The following is a 19,306-nucleotide window of genomic DNA, read 5'->3' as shown; positions in this document are numbered from 1 at the left end:
TCTTGAAGAGAAATAGTCAATTCTCTTCTGTTGAAGGAAACTATCAGTCTTCGCATCGTCGCATTTCGGGAGAGTGGTGCGTCCTTAGGCGCCTTTGACTTGGAGTAGATGAAGTATTAGCTCTACCCGTCTTGTGTGATTCGTTGTCAAGGAAATCCCTTCCATGGGCTTTCCTGAACAGAAGTGGTGATTTCTCTTCTGTTCAAAGACAACATCAGGCTTGGCATCATCGTAATTGGGGGGGTTCATAGTGCGCCTTTTTTCATGGAGAAGGATTTCCTTTACCTGTCCTGTGTGATGGGGTTTTTAGGAAATGACTTTCATGGGCTATTTTGTAGAGAATTTGTCAATTCTGTTCTGTTGAAGGAAACTATCAGTCTTCGCATCGTCACATCTTGGGGGAGTGGTGCGTCCTTAGGCGCCTTTGACTTGGATTAGATGCAGTATTAGCTCTACCCGTCTTGTGTGATTCGTTGTCAAGGAAATCCCTTCTGTGGGCTTTCCTGAACAGAAGTGGTGGTTTCCCTTCTGTTCAAAGACAACATCAGGCTTGGCATCGTCGTAATTGGGGGTGGGGGGTTCATAGTGCGCCTTTTTTCATGGAGAAGGATTTCCTTTACCCGTCCCGTGTGATGGGGTTTCCAGGAAATGACTTTCATGCGCTTTTTTGTAGAGAAGTAGTCAATTCTGTTCTGTTGAAGGAAACTATCAGTCTTCGCATCGTCACATCTTGAGGGAGTGGTGCGTCCTTAGGCGCCTTTGACTTGGATTAGATGAAGTATTAGCTCTACCTGTCTTGTGTGATTCGTTGTCAAGGAAATCCCTTCCGTGGGCTTTCCTGAACAGAAGTGGTGGTTTCCCTTCTGTTCAAAGACAACATCAGGCTTGGCATCATCGTAATTGGGGGGGTTCTTAGTGCGCCTTTTTTAAGAGGGAAAGGTTTCTTTTACCCGTCCCGTGTGATGGGGTTTCTGGGAAGTGACTTTCATGGGCTTTCTTGAAGAGAAATAGTCAATTCTCTTCTGTTGAAGGAAACTATCAGTCTTCGCATCGTCGCATTTCGGGAGAGTGGTGCGTCCTTAGGCGCCTTTGACTTGGAGTAGATGAAGTATTAGCTCTACCCGTCTTGTGTGATTCGTTGTCAAGGAAATCCCTTCCATGGGCTTTCCTGAACAGAAGTGGTGATTTCTCTTCTGTTCAAAGACAACATCAGGCTTGGCATCATCGTAATTGGGGGGGTTCATAGTGCGCCTTTTTTCATGGAGAAGGATTTCCTTTACCTGTCCTGTGTGATGGGGTTTTTAGGAAATGACTTTCATGGGCTATTTTGTAGAGAATTTGTCAATTCTGTTCTGTTGAAGGAAACTATCAGTCTTCGCATCGTCACATCTTGGGGGAGTGGTGCGTCCTTAGGCGCCTTTGACTTGGATTAGATGCAGTATTAGCTCTACCCGTCTTGTGTGATTGGTTGTCAAGGAAATCCCTTCCGTGGGCATTCCTGAACAGAAGTGGTGGTTTCCCTTCTGTTCAAAGACAACATCAGGCTTGGCATCGTCGTAATTGGGGGTGGGGGGTCATAGTGCGCCTTTTATTATGGAGACATATTTCCTTTTCCCATCCTGTGTGATTGGGTTTCTAGGAAATGGACTTTCTTGAAGAGAAGTATACATTTCTCTTCTGTTGAAGGAAACTATCAGTCTTTGCATCGTCGCATTTCTGGAGAGTGTTGCTTCCTTAGGTGCCTTTCATCTTGGATTAGGCGTCATATTGCCTCTTTCCGTATTGTGTGATTAGTTGTCAAGGAAATCCCTTTTGTGGGCTTTCCTGAACAGAAGTGGTGATTTCTTTTCTGTTCAAAGACAACATCAGGATTGGCATCGTCATCATTTGGGGGGGGGAGTGTAGTGTCATAGTGCTCCTTTTATTATGGAGAAGGATTTCCTTTTCCTGTCCTGTTTGATTGGGTTTCTAGGATATGAATTTCATGGACTTTCTTGATGAGAAATTATGCTTTTCTTCCCCTGATTGATGTTATTATAATTTTTTGCTTTCCTGTGATGTGGTAATGTAAACCCTGACTGTTAGCTTTCTGGCAGTCAACAGGAGAAACAAGGGAAAGATGTTTTGTCTGTATTTTCAGAATAATGTTGGAGAGTTGAAAATAAAACAACTTTTGTTTTACATTTTCCTAAATCTTGGATAAGGTAGTTTATCAAGGCTAGCTATAACCATGTCTGTGGCAGATGGTTCAAACTGTACAAATGAAAGGAAGCATTCCTGCATGGCAACACATTGTATCTGCCCAGGAAACCAGAGTCTGTCCCCTGCTTGCCCACAAGGGAGCTCTATGCCTAAAAGAAGGATGACCCAGGAAGAGACATTTGGGCTTCGACAGTGCTGCAGGGATTGCTCCTATCATCCTTGCTCAGGACTGAACACCTGGTACAGAAGGGTCTTTTGGATCAATGAGTGTCTCATGAGTGGGAAGTATGAGAGACTCCTCTTGGTATCTTTTGTCTCATATCCTGTCTCTTATGTCTCATCAATAAATGTTACATGAATAGTGCTTAACCCAAAATTACTAGTGTGTGGTCTTCTTCTCGGTGGCCTGGCTAAGGCCTGCCTCAATCAATCAATATTTTTGGTCTCTGACCCAATAAAATACATGCATGTAATATTTAAAATAAATGGAAGTAATTGAAACATTTCAAAATAGCTAAAACAGCATAAATTAATAAAATAGATTACCCAGACATTTTTTTTTATGATGGGAGTTAGGCAGAGGTCAAGAATTGTGTTTTTGTATTCTTTTGGCAGAGAACAGGAATTTGGCCACTAATTCAGTAGTTATCTTGTTTGTGTTGCTTAATAAATACCTTATATAACAAATCAGAGTCCTACCTGGGAAGACATTCATTATAGGCTTGAGAATTTTGATAGGCTTATTCCTATAAAGATTACACTCAAAGAGGACGTGTTTCCAAGTTTCAATTTTGCTGTCACTACAAGGACACAATCATTTTTTCATAAGGGATGCCAGAATAACGCCCATCTAATACTGCGAATTGGAGACAGTTAAATCGGGCTTTTGAAAAATTGTGCTTGTATTTTGTATAATCAAATTCTCCAAATACCTAGCACTTTAAGAAAAATTAAAGTTTAGGCTAAAATGCAAGATGAAACATGTTTTGTGAGCCATTGAAATTAGTTTTCATTATTCTATGTCCCTAATATGCTTTTCCAGGGTAGAGTTGGCTGCCTTGGGTTCCTGGGCATAGAGAAAGTCCACAGAGAGCCCTAAGAAATGCAGTTTGGCTGGAAAAGCTTTAAGCCATGAGCTCTTATGTACCTCTTTCTGTAAATGGTTAAGATATTTCATGGCGGAATCAGTATGTATTGCCTTATTCCAATATCTGAAAGCAAAGAGCCAAGCACTACATTCTAGTGATATGAGACCAGTCTCTAATCGTAATACATCTGCAGGGACACATCTTGGCATTCCAAGGATGGATCTCAGAAAAATTGAAAGAACACTCTCTATACTTGTGTGAAATACTAGAATTTAAGTTGGTATTCCATATAGCAGTTGGGGCAGAATCTTGAGCTTAGAAACTTGGATAAAGGCGGGTATAAACTGCCCCCCCCCAAAAAGAAAAAACTCAAGATAGCTTTCTGCATGTGCTCGGCTGTTTGGATTATGGACTGTCTGTGTTTATGGTGGAATATAATACCTAGATACTTCAGCCATTTTACTTGTCCAATGCATGTGCCATTAATTGTCCATTTTCTTATTGTTACAGACTGAGCAAAAACTGTAATTTTGGTTTTGACAAAATTTGTAACCATTTGGTTGTTCTTACAGTAGGTCATGCATATATGAATAGGCCGTTTAAGGCTTATTTTTGATAGTGACAGAAGAACAGTGTCATCTGCATAAAGCAATAGGGGGCATTTGATCTCTGCCAGTCTAGGAGGATGGAAGTCTGTTCCAAGACACCACCCAAACAGATCATTTAAATACAGGTTAAATAATGGGGGGCTAATATACAGCCCTGTTGAACCCCCCTTATTAGCTGGAATAGGCTTTGTCAGATCTCCTTCTGTACCACATCTAACATGAAGTGTGGTACTCTGGTAAAAAATGTAGCGTTCAGCCCTGCCCTCACCTGTCCATCACAGCTGAGCAGTGGAAAAGGAGCCAATGAGGGAATGGAAGGTGGTGCTAAAGGGGGAGGGGCTGGAATATATAGGAAAGTGTATGGAGAAGTTGGGAGATTATGTGAGTCTGTGAGTGAGTGAATCAGTAAGTTAGTGAGAGTAGAGTTCTGTGAGTTAGAGAGATTGGATATTTCCCTTGGCTTCCTGTTCCAGTCTGAGGGAGGAACAGCATTGGTATCAAGCTCTGCTCCCTTTTTAATCTTTATTTCTAATACTTACGAAATATTCACCTGCTCAAGTTGTTTTATTAAAAGAACTTTGCTTACCGGTGGTGGCTGGAGCCAAAGAGAGCAAGAAGCGTTGAGTCTCCCAGGGGAGTTTATCAACAACACAATGTTTGGAAAGGACAGAGACTGTTTCAAGGAAAATTCAAGGCAGGAACTACACTGCAATACTGTGAGTTGTTTAAAGAGGCTTGGAAGTCGAATATAGGGAGTTGCCTGAGCTATCTGATAAGGAGACATCACAGAAGGCAAGGTAATAAAGAAATAAAGAAACCACACTAGGACTTGTACTAGGTTTTGCAGATGCCTCTAACTTTCCTGGTTGCAGCTGTATTTCAACAGCACATATAAACACCTCCAATGGTCATTACTAGAGCCCAGAAAGCTCGTGCTGGAAGTAACAATGCTCCCAGAAGTAAAAGTCAAAGGGCTATAGTAGACTTCTGCGTGCCTTTAACCTCCATCAGCCAACAGGACTTTTCCAGCTCCGCTGGGCAAAGGTTCCCAAGGGGATTTGTCTCAAGTACTCCATCTACCTTAGACAATCAAGATTTGAATGCAACCATCAGAGATCCCCAAAGAAATGATGTGGCTGAAGACCTCTCTGGCTACTTGATTGGTAATTGGTCAGTGGACCCAGGATTGCAGGAAAGGTCATCAATTCTATCAGTGGACCTCCCTGAGAAAAATCCAAATTTATTAAACACCAATCCAAAGAATATATCTACAGAAGAACAAACAGACAAATCTTATGGGCTTGATAATGAAGACATTAAAATTATCTACAATCAGTTGTGTGATCAATGCTTCCTATCCGCAAAATCAACTCAAAGCATCTTCGATAAGCTACATGCTCTTCATCAAGAAATATTCAACCTGAAAGCAAATCTCCAACTCTTAGCCACCCTGATAGAAACGGGAATTCTGACAGCAGCAACCCCCCCCGGGCATTTCCCAACCCAGACTCAAACTTCCACCAACTAGGAAGTGAGATTCATACACCAGAAACAAGCAAGAACAATCCCTGCCTAACTCAAAAAGATCAGCATCTTATACAGCGGTTGGTGGACATAGAGTTGGTTGCAAACTATGAAAAGGTTCTAGAAACTCAGGCAGAGTGTTGCAACAAAAGTAAAGCTGCTGAGGACCTGAACTCAATCCTCTCAACTGCAGACTTCATAGTAATCGATGAATGGAAAGACGTTATCCCCGACGTAAATGGCCCACAGTCCTCATTTATAGCCCCTACAGATAGGGACAGCATACTGCCGGACAATACCTACCTTTGACTTCCCACGGAAGCAGACTCCGGAACAGAGAAGCCACAGTCTTCAGTCTCACCAACTAACACTGTGAGTCCTATTACTATATACAACTGGCATCTAAAGAGGTCCAATAATACATGGAAAACCAACACTGATGTAACACGGGATATCTTGGACATTCTGGGTAAAGATTGGGATCCCTTAATGTATATACATTGTTCATGTATATATCCTATAAAGCCTGAAATGTGGAGGGGGAGGGTGCAGCTGTCATTTAAAGAAAATTGACATGCTTATCAGTTTTGGAGCCTAATACATAAGTTTGAAGACATACCAATATCATTCAAATGGGGAACACATATAACACACCGTAGGCCCAATTTCAAGTCATCTGCAAAACGAAACTTCCAAAGACCATTCTAAACAGACAGTTGTATGCTGCGAATCACAGGGGCACTTTTGATGGGAGGGTAATGGTTGATGAATTTAGACATGATGTAAATTTTAAAAGGATTCCAATATCTCATGGAAAATCAGAAAGAACTGTTGAACCCTCTTCTAATTATGAGCACCCCACGTACAGGGGAAATGCCCCCCACCCACGCTGGTGTTGCACCCCCTGAGCCTAACTTAAACTATAGAGGGAAAGAAGTATGTCCACCTTTTGTATCTGCCCCTAATAATATCTTGATTAAACAACCCCGTGGCTTTGTAAACTCATGTAACAATCAGAGAACACAAAAAAGAGAGGCTCCAAGGACTGGGGTCAACAAATCTTCCAGTAGTCAAAGAATTTATCAAGCCTCCAAAGGGAAGAGCCACCTACCCAGTCACTTTGGAACTTCTAGTAGGTCTAATTCCAAATGGCACCCGGACAACAGATGTGCCCCTCTAGCAGCCCTCTCCCAAGATTGACTAACTTCAGATAAGACACAATGTCAGCTTCTGAACTTTCTATCTTGGAATATTGCAGGATGGAAGAATAAATTGGTTGACTCAGATTTCATAAAGTACCTTCAGTCATTTGACATAATTTGCCTGCAAGAGACTTGGCTTTTGGAGAAAAACTCTCTAAATTTACAGGGTTATAGGACATGGGAATTCCCAGCTCAAAAAATCTCAACCTCAGGCCGCGGAAGTGGAGGCCTGGCTATTTTGATTTCCTCCACTACTGGCTTGAATGCAATAGAGATAGATGAACTGAACTCTAGCTATTGGCAAGTTCTAACAATACACGGCTGCAAACCAGGGCCCTTGATCTGTGTCAACGTCTATCTCCCACCGAGAGCAATTGGTACTGCTTCAGAGGCTTGGGCTAAATTGGAGGACCTTCTCGATACATTATTCTCTGAATATCCTATTTGTTTTATTATTTGTGGTGACTTTAATGCTAGAATGGAAATTAGTGATGGTATGATGGAAAAAGCCCTTGGCTTGGAGCTTGAAATGGATAAAAGCACCTCCCGAACTTCCCAAGACAAGGTAATTAACAACTATGGCAAATTCCTCTTTCAGTTGATCTACAAATTCCATGTTGTATGCCTAAATGGCTCCCAACTGGACACCTCAAATGGCTACTACACTTTTCTAACAGATAAGGGTGCTAGTGTCGTAGACTATGTTATAGGATCTTCTGCTGTTCTCCCCTATGTATATTCTCTAGCAATTGATGACAGACCAGAAAGTGACCATCTCCCCCTTAGAGTGTCTTTAAGATTGCAACAAAAACAGTCAGGGGTATTAACAGACCACAAAATGCTGGGCCACGTTTTAGGAGAGAAAAGGCTAAAATGGTCCATTAAAACTGATGACAGTATAAGCCAGATGTTGAGCACCAATAAACTCCAAGAGCTACGACAACACGCTCTTCTGGGAACCCAGAACATTTGCAAGGTCTACCAGGATATAATTCTTGCACTTAAACCGCACCTAACCATTACACACCCAGAAAGAACACCTGATGCTCAATGGTCCTGGTTCGACAGGGAATGTAAGACCAAGAAAAAAGAGCTGAGCAGAGCAACAAGACAGGCGAAACTCATTAGCACTGATGAAGCTACAGCTGTCCTGCAACATCTACGGAGAGAATATAAATCTCTACTTAGAGGGAAAAAGAAGGCTTTCTATTCAGAGAACTGGAAATCTTTGGGCCAGGCCCTCATTGAGGGTAATGACATCAAATTCTGGATGCAGATAGAAAGAGGCTTCTCACAGAAAGCCTTTGAGATCACCAACTCCATCACGCCAGAGGTATGGGTCTCCCACTTCAGCCACATTTTTGGGGGTAATATTCATAGAAACATTACTCACGAGACCCTCTCTAATTCCCCTGAATGGCCACCTGTTTCCCCCAAAGAAATTGGGGATCTGATTCAAACTCTCCGGAATGGCAAGGCTCCTGGTGAAGATATGATCCCCGCTGAGGTTTTTGCTATTGACATTCAGTGGTGGTCTCCCATCCTAGCCAGTCTATTCACCTACATTAATAGTACAGGCAACCTTCCTACAGGCTGGCAAACTAGCATCGTTGTGCCAATTTTTAAGAAAGGCGATCCTTTAGACCCTTGTGACTTTAGACCCATCAGTCTCCTCAATGTGGCCTCTAAGCTCTATGCTAGATACCTCCTGAATAGGCTTCTTGACTGGGACAACAAACATTCTATCATCTCCGAAGAACAGGCAGGCTTCAGAAAAGGCAGAAGTACAATAGATCAAGCCTTCGTTTTACATCATGTAATTACTAAATACACCAAACCTCCAAACAAATATCTTTATGCTGCCTTTGTGGATTTTTCATCAGCCTTTGACCTGATAGACAGAGAACGCCTATGGTATAAATTGGGAAAAACAAACATTGATAAGAGACTCCTGTGGCTCATACAGCAACTACATAAAGAAAATACGATGCAAGTGCATATAGGCTTACAGGGAGCTCTATCACAACAGATTTGCATTAGCCAAGGGGTGAAACAAGGTTTTGTTTTAGCACCTTTTCTCTTCAACTTTTATTTAAACAGCCTTATCCCTCAAATGGCTTCCCCCATGGTCTTCCCTCCAACCATTGGCTGTAGGAAGATCTCAATGCTGCTTTATGCTGATGACCTGGTCTAACTATCTTTGAATAAAATTGGTCTCAAAAGAATGCTGTCCAAATTTGGGCAGCTCTGCAAAGGGGAACAGCTAACAATCAACTACACCAAAACAAAAATCATGGTCTTTGGGAAGAGAGCCCCTAAGCATAACTGGTCACTAGATGGGCATGCTATCGAGCAGGTACACTCATTTAAATACTTGGGCCTTCAATTCTGTGAGAAACTCTCCTGGAGACAGCATTTAAATGCTACCATCTTACTGAGCACCAGATCAATAGGGCAATTAAAAGATTTTTCTACAGCAGAGGAGGCCAGCTGGTAAATCCTGCCCTCAAAGTGTTCGTTGTCAAAATTCTAGCACAAATGCTCTACGGGACAGAACTATGGGGAGAGACAGCCAAGCCCAAATTAGAAATCTTGCAGAACAAATTCATGAGGTGGATACTGGGGCTCCCCCCAGGAACTCCTTCGGCTCACCTCAGAGCTGAGTTAGGCCTACCCTCAATTGCAGCTAGAATCGTTCTGGCTTATCTTAGATATTGGCATAGACTGAACGATTTGGAGGACTCTTCCCTGACAAAGTGCTGCTGGTTAGAACAACTAAAGTCTGGTGGATGGGCACAACAATGTCACCAAAAATTAAAGGTCCATAACCTTCTGATGGAACAGTTCCTTAGTTTAAGCTCTCGCGACCTTAGGAACTGGATCTTTCATCTTGATGCTAGTCAGGATAGGGCAGCTATTGTTGGGTCCCGTTTTTCTACCTGGTATCCCCAACTTCAGGTGAATCACACAAAACCAAATTATTTTGAGTTATTGACTTTTCCCCAGATTCGCAGAGCATTTACAGAACTTAGATTTGGACAGATGGCCTCAGCATATCTCGAAGGGAGATATAAAAGAATCCCAGTTGAGGAACGGAAATGTGTTTTCGGCTGCAATCAGATTGAGGATCTAACTCATTATCTACTGTTCTGTCCTCTCTACAAAAATCCTAGGGAAAGATTTCTGTCACCCATCACTCAGATGTATTTTAACTGTACCACCACTGAAACAGTAGTAGGATTGCTCGCTGACACACAGTTGAACATTACATATGCTGTAGCACAATTTGCACTAGCAGCTAAGAATCTGAGGCTTCGATTTGTCAGGGATCATAATGCCACGTAAATGCTGAATACAGTGGATGTTCTGTGCTATGACAATATTGGTTTTAATGGTTTTAAAGTTATTACCTGTTTTAATCGGATTTTATATGCTATAGTAGTCAGTACGTTGTAAAGGTCTATGGCCAGAAACAATAAAGTTTATATGTATGAGTGAGAGAGATTGATTATCAACTTGTGATTTACCTATTACATATTACTGATCAAATAAACAAGTTTAAGTTCAAAGTAACACATGTCTCATTGAATAATTGGTATTGAAACAGCAATAGCTGGTGGCAGCAACTAAAGAAGAAGAGTTAGCACCTCCTGGAGGCCTAAGAGAATAAGGGCTTCAGAGAGGCTGCTACATAAACTGGTGTCCAGCGTGTGGGATAAGTACTTGATCCAGTAATGCCTTGGAGTAGAAAGGTGCCCAGAGTAGGAAAAGATCTTTAGTCAGGGAATTTGAGCTGAAAGGAGTGGGTAAACTTCCTAGAGCTTTCTCAAGGGGAGAAGGCTTAGTGGGAAGGTTTCTGAGCTCAAATTGTGGGCTAAGATAGGGACAGGCTCTGTGGAAACCATTTCTGGAATGAGTTTACCCCAAGCAGAATCTGTGACCAGTTGGCTAGCTTGTCCTGAGCTCAAAGGATAGACTTCTGAGGGGACAAAGCGAAGGCCAAGGGCAGATAAGCTGAGGGGGCCCAAGTCAGCTAAAACTGTGAAAGGTTGAAGCTGCTATTTAGGATTATTTGGTGCCTGAGGCAGGGAGAGTAACTCTGTCTTTGGTGAAAGGCCTGGCTGGAAGACAGAGGCCTAGACACAGTAGCTTACCAGTGAATGAGTGCTGGGGAAGCAACTTTATAACACAGACTCTCACTGAAGGAAAAAAGTGTACTTTTTAAATTTGGGACTTGAAAATTGAATAAGAAGCCTGAGTAAAGAAACATGCCTTCCACTAGAGGAAAGAAATCTGAAAAAGTGCCTGTTGAGATGGCACTGGGTTCAGATATATTAAAGGGGGAATCTGAGGAAGAAATTACCTCACATTAAGAAATAGAGACCTCCAGGAGGGAGGACTCTATAGAATTCAGAAAGTGGAAATTGGCGCAAGAACAGGAATTCAGGTTGAAACAAATGGATAGGAATTTAGAATTGGAACTGGAGAAAGAAAAAATTGCCTTAGAAAGAAGAGAATGACATTTGAAATTAGGAGGTTAGAGCTGGCAGCTCAAGCTAATAATAACAACAACAACAATGGCCGGTCTAATTCTGAGGAGAGACATATGTCCATGGCAAACCTTAAAAGATTCCCAGTATTTAGAAAGGGGGATGACCCTGAATCTTTTATGATTATGTTTGAGCGAGCGTGTGAGGATTTTGAAGTAAGAGGATCTGAACGCATGATGTGTCACGGTTTTGGCGACAGTAAAATACGCAGAGTTATTTGAGACACTTTACCAGTTCTTCTTGTGTTGCAAGACGGTTGTATTTACAAGTATTTACAGTTATTTACAGGCAGGCATCTGAACATCATGGCAGGAACACATTATACAATCTGGCAGCATGCATGGCAGCAAGTGATAGTGGAGGAAGAGAAAGAAGCAAATACACAGTCCACTTATATACATGTACATGGCACACTCAGTCCAATCAGAATACAGATGACTTCATCCTCTTGCACCTGGTCTTCTTCTGATTTCAAGTCATTGCATCAGCTCCAGAGTGATTCAGCATTCTCACATCTGTGCACAATGGCAGCTCGTTAATGAAACACATATACAGGTTCAGGCCTATAAAATTTCTATATTCCGACACCCCTCCTAATTTTTTATGCCTGAACATAACACATTCCCAATCCGTTAACACATTTCTCATGCTTCTGTGTACATAAAGGTTTGGTCAGTATATCAGCTATGTTATCTTCAGTTTGACAATACTCTAATTCAATTAATTTCTCTCTTATTGCCTCTCTTACATTATGATACTTAATGTCAACATGTTTACTTATGTTTTTCACTCTTTCTGTTTCAGCCATGTGTATACATGTGGTATTGTCTTCCATCACTTTTATTGCACCACTTGTTTCATTCTTTAAATCTTTTGTTAACTGTTTATACCATGTTAATTCAGAACACAATTCTGACAATGCAGCAAATTCTGCTTCAGAAGTTGAAGTTGCTACGGAACTTTGTTTTCTGGATTTCCATCCAACTATATTGTTTCCAAATTTTATTACAAATCCAGTCATGGATTTTCTGTCTGACTCATCATTGGCCCAATCACTATCTACATAGGCAGACAGTTTTAAATCTTTTGATGGCTTCAATATCAAATGGTACTTATGTGTTCCCTTTAAGTATCTAAAAATCCTTTTTACGCCTTGCCAGTGCTTTTCACTAGGTCTGGCTACATACCTACTTAGAATGTTCACTGAGGCTGCTATATCTGGACGTGTCCAGTTTGCCAAATACATTAAGCTTCCTATGGCTGAATGGTACAATTCTTGGTTTTCGAAATCTTTACTGATTTCATCTTCCTTTTGAAAGTCTATTATCATGGGAGTACTTACACTTTTACATTCTCCCATGCAGTATTTTTCCAACATTTGTTTGATTTTTAACTCTTGACTCAATTCAAGCCCTTTTTTGTTCTCTGTATTTGTACACCCAGGTAGTTTTGTATTGGTCCCAGACTTTTTAATTTAAATTCCTTTTTTAACTGTTTCTCAAACTGTTCTATTTGGCTCTGACTCTTTGCCATAAAACAAATATCATCAACATATGCTAGTAGTATGTTTAAGTCATTCCCATTTTTCTTGGTATATAGACAAGGATCTACCAGACTGTTACTATATCCCAGTTTTACCAAAACTTGATGCAAACAATCATTCCAATTCTTAGCCGATTGTCTTAAACCATAGATCGCTTTGTTTAACCTATACACTAATTCTGGCATTGTACCTTCAAATCATGGTGCTTTTGCCATGTATAGTTCTTCTTTCAAGTGTGCATTTAAATATGCAGTGGTAATATCATAGTGATGGATTTCGTAGTTCTTTGTAGCAGCTAAGGCTAACGCCAATCTCACAGATTCAGATCTCACAGTTGGGGAAAAAAATTCATCGTAATGTACGTATTTCTTTTGCGTAAAACCTTGTGCAACTAACCTTGCTTTGTATCTATAATTTCCATCATTCTGTAATTTTCTTTTAAACACCCATTTGCTACCAATAACCTTATGTTCTGCAGGTAGCTTTGTTTCTATAAACACCTTGTGTTCCTCCATGGATTTCATTTCCTCATCCATGGCATCTAGCCATTTCCTCTTTTCAAAATCAGGAAGTTCCATAACTTCTTTGTAATTTCTGGGTTCAACATAAACATGACAGACTCTCACTCCACCCACTCCAAATCTCTTGGGTGGCACACCCTTGTTTGTCCTTTCAGACCTCCAAGGACCCTGTGTTTCTGTCTCTATCTCTGACTGGCTAATGTGTTTTTCTTCATGTTCTTCGTGTTCTTCATCTTCATCAGCAGAGGACTTCGTGTCTTGCTCATATGTTTCTGTCTGTCTAAACTGACTTCTTCTGTCATTGAATGGGATAAACATTTGTGAATTCGCATGTACCTTATCCCAATTCTCTCCCTCATTGAAGCTAGCAGACCTGGAAATTACAATGTTTCTGTTACCATCCACAAACCTATATGCTTTTCATCCAGGCTCATAACCCAGGAACCTCATTTTCTTTGTTTTAGCTTTGCCTTTTCTCCTTAGTTTTTTTGACACGTGTACCCACGCAGTACAGCCAAATTCCCTTAAGTGTTTTAAAGAAGGTTCCTTCCCAAACAGCATAAAATATGGGGTCTAATCTATGGCAGATGACCAAATTCTGTTCACCAAAAAATTCGACGTCTTCAGAGCCTCGGCCCAGTACCCATGATGCATCCCTGCATCCGCTAGCAGTGCATCCTTCATTTCCTGGAGCACCCCATTTCTCCTTTCAGCCACACCATTTTGAAATGGACTATATGGGCTAGTTTTTCTGTGTCTGATTCCTGTGCATTCTATAGCCACCTTTGAAATTGTGTGTTCATAAACTCTGAACCTCTATCAGACTGCAATTGTGCCACCTGGTGGCCAAAGCATCGTTCAATTGATTTCACCCAATTTTTAAATGTCTGAAAAACCTCTGTTTTCGATTTCAGTGTAAAACAATACGAAAAGCATGTGTAAACATCAATTATCACCAGTGCAAATTTTGCCTCTCCTAATGAGGGTGGAAATGGCCCTATCAAGTCAGCATGTACCAATTCAAGAGGCCTGCTTGTCTCTCTGAGACTCTGTTTCCCTTTTGGAGCCACATGCGTTTTGCATTGTATACAAACTTGGCAATCCAAATAATTTTTACAATCTTTTATGTTTACACACCTCTAGCCATGTTCTCCATTCTCTGCACAGTTTTAAAGTTAACATGACCCAGTCTTCTGTGTAATAGGTAAAGGTAAAGGCTCCCCTTGACAATTTTTGTCCAGTCGTGTCCGACTCTAGGGGGCGGCGCTCATCCCGCTCTTCAAGCCATAGAGCCAGCGTTTGTCCGAAGACAATCTTTCCGTGGTCACATGGCCAGTGTGATTTAGACACGGAACGCTGTTTACCGTCCCACCGAGGTGGTCCCTATTTATCTACTCGCATTTGCATGCTTTCGAACCGCTAGGTTGGCGGGAGCTGGGACAAGCGACGGGTGCTCATTCCGTTGCGTGGATTCGATCTTACGACTGCCGGATCTTCTGACCCTGCAGCACAGGCTTCTGCGGTTTAGCCCACAGCGCCACCACGTCCCTCTTCTGTGTAATAAGTGTATGCAATTGTCATGCTGGGGCTCATTCTTGTGTACCATGTGTGTGTCTCTATGTGTTCTGCTTTTTAACACATACAAATTGTCCTCTTGCTTTGCTCTCACAACTACTCTGTTGTTTTTCTTAATTATGCATTCCCCTTTTTCAAATATCATACAAAATCCCTGTCTATCAAGGGCTGACAAGCTTAAAATATGATAATCAATTGTGGGTACCAGTAAAACGTTACTTATCTCTTGCTTCAGACTGGGAACATACACTTTCTCTTGTGCTTCAACGTCTGCTTTCTGTCCATTTGTCAGCATCACGCTCCTCAGCTCCGTGCTTCCTAAAAAAAAAAAAAACATATCTGGATCATTAGTAAGGTGATTTACAGCTCTGGAGTCTATCAGCCACTCAGCTGTGTTTGCGACCTTGGACGCCTTATCTCTTGTTTTGTTAACAAGAGAAATTCTCCTCCTGCTGCTTTCTGCAGAGCATCTGTAATCTACTGCTTCTCTGCTGTTTGAAAGTGTTCCTCCTTTCAAGCAGTTTTGTTTCTCTTCACAGTCTTTCGAAAGATGATTCCTAGATCCACATCTAAAACAGGCTTTAATCATCATGGCACGTCCACACTGCTCTTGGTCTGTAGCTGGCGTCCTCCTTCTCATGCTGCCATCTGGAATCTATCTCCGTCTCTCCCGGTCAGCTCCCACGTGGCTTCCTTCAGCAGTTTGGGATCTCTCCTTCCAGTGATCCTCCTCCTGTAAAATTCTACTTGTAATGTACTCAAGAGACAGTTTTGTGTCAGGCAGACATTCCAAACTTGTAATCAGCATATTATATTCAGGAGATAAACTGCTCAAAATCACGAAGACCTTCTGTTCCTCTGAAAAATGAACATTCATTAACTGCAGTTCATTAAACAGTCCCTTTATGGTTTATAGATGCTTGGAAGCACTTTCCCCAGACTTCATTTGGCACTTATACAGCCTTCTGGTTAGGGAAATCTTCGAGCCTGCTGTTTCTCTCAAGTAAATACCTCTTAATCTGTCCCAGACTGCCTTGGCTGTAGCCAATCCTTGCACATGCACTAACTCTTCATCTTCAAGGGACAAAATGAGGGTACTCAGAGCCCTCTGATGCTCTTCCTCTTGCTCCTCTGTTAATTGAGCTGGAGGATTACTCACATATGACCACAAAGATTCTCTTCGTAAGAGCATTTCTCTTTCACTGCCCATGTTCTATAATTTTTGTCATTCAGCCTGTTTATTGCTAATCCTCCAATGCTTCCTGTGCTGAACGCCATCCTGCCTTCTCTTTCTCTAGCAGTTCTCTGTTTCCTTTCCCCTCCTGGGCTAACAGACGAACTGTCTTCTCCCAAATCTTCTATATCACTGCCACTTTCTCTCTCTTCTTTCATTTATATACTTCACCCACGTTACTCACCACCGTCTTGACTTTAAATGGCTTGCGCAGCACACGTTGCTGGGTCCATGACCTCTGTCACGGAATTTGGCGACAGTAGAAATACGCAGAGTTATTGAAGACACTTACAAGTTCTTCTTTGTTGCAAGACAGTTGTATTTACAAGTATTTACAGTTATTTACAGGCAGGCATCTCAACAGCATGGCAGGAACTCTTTATACAAATGGACATAATGCATGGCAGCAAGTGGTGGAAGAGGAAGAGAAAGACACAAAGACACAGTCCACTTATATACATGTACATGGCATATTTTGTCCAGTCAGAAGACAGATGACTTCATCCTTTGCACCTGGTCTTCTTCTGGTTTCAAGACATTGCATCATCTCCAGAGTGATTCAGCATTCTCACATCTGTGCACAATGGCAGCTCGTTAATGATACACTTATACATGTTCAGGCCTATAAAATTTCTATATTCTGACAGTGAGGCAGGCCCGGACAGCCTTCCTAAAGGCTCCCTCGGCCCAGCCTGCTCACCCAATATGACACAGCTATGATCTCATCTGCACACCTCGCGGAGAGGCCCCTTTCTCCAAATTGTTTGCCTGAGCTAGTCGAGACAGGCTAAATGCCACATTTTCTCACAATGAAATGAAACATTACCTTGAAAATTCCAATCAATATGGGTTATGTGTAAATTTAAGTAAACTTAATATAAGATAAACTAACTATAAATGTTTCATTTTAAAGGAAAATAATTTCTCTAGAAAGAATCTATATCTATTTGTTAAACAACCTAGCAATGAGAAAACATGCAAAATTGCTACATAAAAACTGATGAAGATTGCACAGGTAAATTAAGCCTGGTCCTGGAGAGTTTATTGGAAGCTACAGATGAGCAAGGAAATTCAACATCAGCACAATTTCTATGCATATTAGAATAGAGTCTTTATTTCAGTTTTAAACATAGAACCATAGTTCAATTAAGTTGTGCCTCAGTGATCATTTATGACATGCATTAGACTTCCTAGGAGGGAAGAAAGACAACATTAAGTTAGCAATAGAAAATTCTGTAATTTTATTTTGTTTTATCCTCCTATTAACAGTAAAGTAAGAGTTATATTACACACTATTAAGCCATATTGCAGAATTCTATATTTCATTTATGTATTCTATGTAAGTACTCAGAGAAGGGGATTGAAAATGACTTGATTGCACTAGCCTGGTAATTTGCATAGCAATATACTTAAGGTAATTTTTGTACATAACATATTTAGATGTACATCTAGTGATGAGCACATGGCGGGAATCTTCATCCTATCTCAGGGGCAGACCATATGTAGGAAATGGGTAATGTGTCTGTCCTTTATGTGCTGATGTGCTAGGGATGTAAAAAAAATATTGGCTATCAAATCGAGACAGCTTAAACTGGCAAGAATTATTCATTCTTCCCAGTTTAAGCTGTCTCGATTTGATAGCGTATCAACAAACAAACATAGGCCTAACTACTGCATGTAGCCAATGAATATTTAGAATATTCTACTTGTGAAACTGATATTCATCCAAAATTTATTATGTTTCCATATGTCTGACAAAGTGGACGTGTCCATGAAAGCTTAGATAGAAATATAATAGTCTTTCAGGTGCCATATGTTTTTGTCTTGTTTTATTTTTGTTTTGTTTCTTTGGATTTTGTTTGATATGCTTGCACAGAATAACATGGCTACCTGTACAAACTATATATGGCTGATGAATTTTCAAATATTGCAAGATTCTTCCCCTTTAGGTGACAAGACAAGGAGCGCTACTTTCTCTCATCAAGTATTGCACAATTTGCACAAAATGAATTTCCTTCCTTTAAGAAGAAGAGCTTACATATACAGAAAGAAAAAGAAAGCAAGCCCAGAACAAGTGGCTGATTGTACAAATAACCTGACTGATGCTTCTAATTAGGGATGTGCACAGGGCCCCAACCCATCCATGACTAAATATGAATACACAGATGGATGCCTGTCCTGCCTTGTTTCTTTTTGTTGACATTCCAACCTGATTCTTGTCTTGGTCTATAATGATATTTTTGTGTTCTCTGTGAAACAGCAAGACCAGGTCATTGACTGAATGGTGCAAGCAGGAGAAAAGCACATCAGTGGCAGTCTGCAGAGTAATAAAGTTTTATTTTCATTTTTTCTCTTTTTTCAAGCTACCAGAAGAAAGATCCAATGTTAAGCCACAGGGAAGGAAATGAGTAAGGGTTTTCAAATGTACAATAAACATGTTCTTCGAGTTCTTCTTAAAAGGGCAATGCAAGCCGACTGCTCTTCTCTACATTTTCCTTCTGTTTTCTTTGTCTCACTTCCCCAGACCTTTCCTCTTCCCTGAATCTGAAATCAGTTGTTCATCAGCTAAAGTCTTTGGTGATTTAATTAATGGGTTTTCAGCAGGAAAGACAAGGAACAGATGTTTCTAATGAAAAGGATACACTCTCCTTCAGTTTCTTTTTCCTTGGATTTAACATGAGAGATTTGTTGGGTGTGCTGCTGTATCCCATTAGTGCTTAGTTTACCCCAGAGATGATCTTGGCATATAGAATCAAAAGCTGCTGTGAAATGAATAAATGCTACATATAGACACTTACGTTTTAGTTTTGCATACTTATATACTACGTGAGACAAAACAAAGCAGTGATCTATTGTTGAGTGATTACATCGAAAGCCTGCCTCCATTTCTGCAATCATCTCACTAGACTTCAGCCAAGAATTTAAATTTTTGCCAGACATTTAGTTTATATTTTTGATGAGGTATCCAGCAAACTAATAGGGCAGAAATTGGCTGGATTGCTTGGTTCACCTTTTTTTGTATACAGGGATCACTATACTGATGTTCCATTGTGGGGGAAAACAACCACTTTCATTAATTTCTGTAAATAAAGCTGAAAGGATAGAAGCCCACCAGTTTGGTGCTGCTTTGTAGACTTCACCCACAAGTATGTCCTTACCAGGTGCCTTCTCGTTCTTTAGAGTAGCAATTATTTCACAGATTTCACTGGGGGCAACAGGGTCCCATAATGGCAAATCCTTTCCCACATCAGCAGTAGGT

This window comes from Pogona vitticeps, chromosome 3 (genome assembly GCF_051106095.1).
Source record: "Pogona vitticeps strain Pit_001003342236 chromosome 3, PviZW2.1, whole genome shotgun sequence".
Classification (NCBI taxonomy): Eukaryota; Metazoa; Chordata; class Lepidosauria; order Squamata; family Agamidae; genus Pogona; species Pogona vitticeps.
This window is presented reverse-complemented; position numbering follows the sequence as displayed.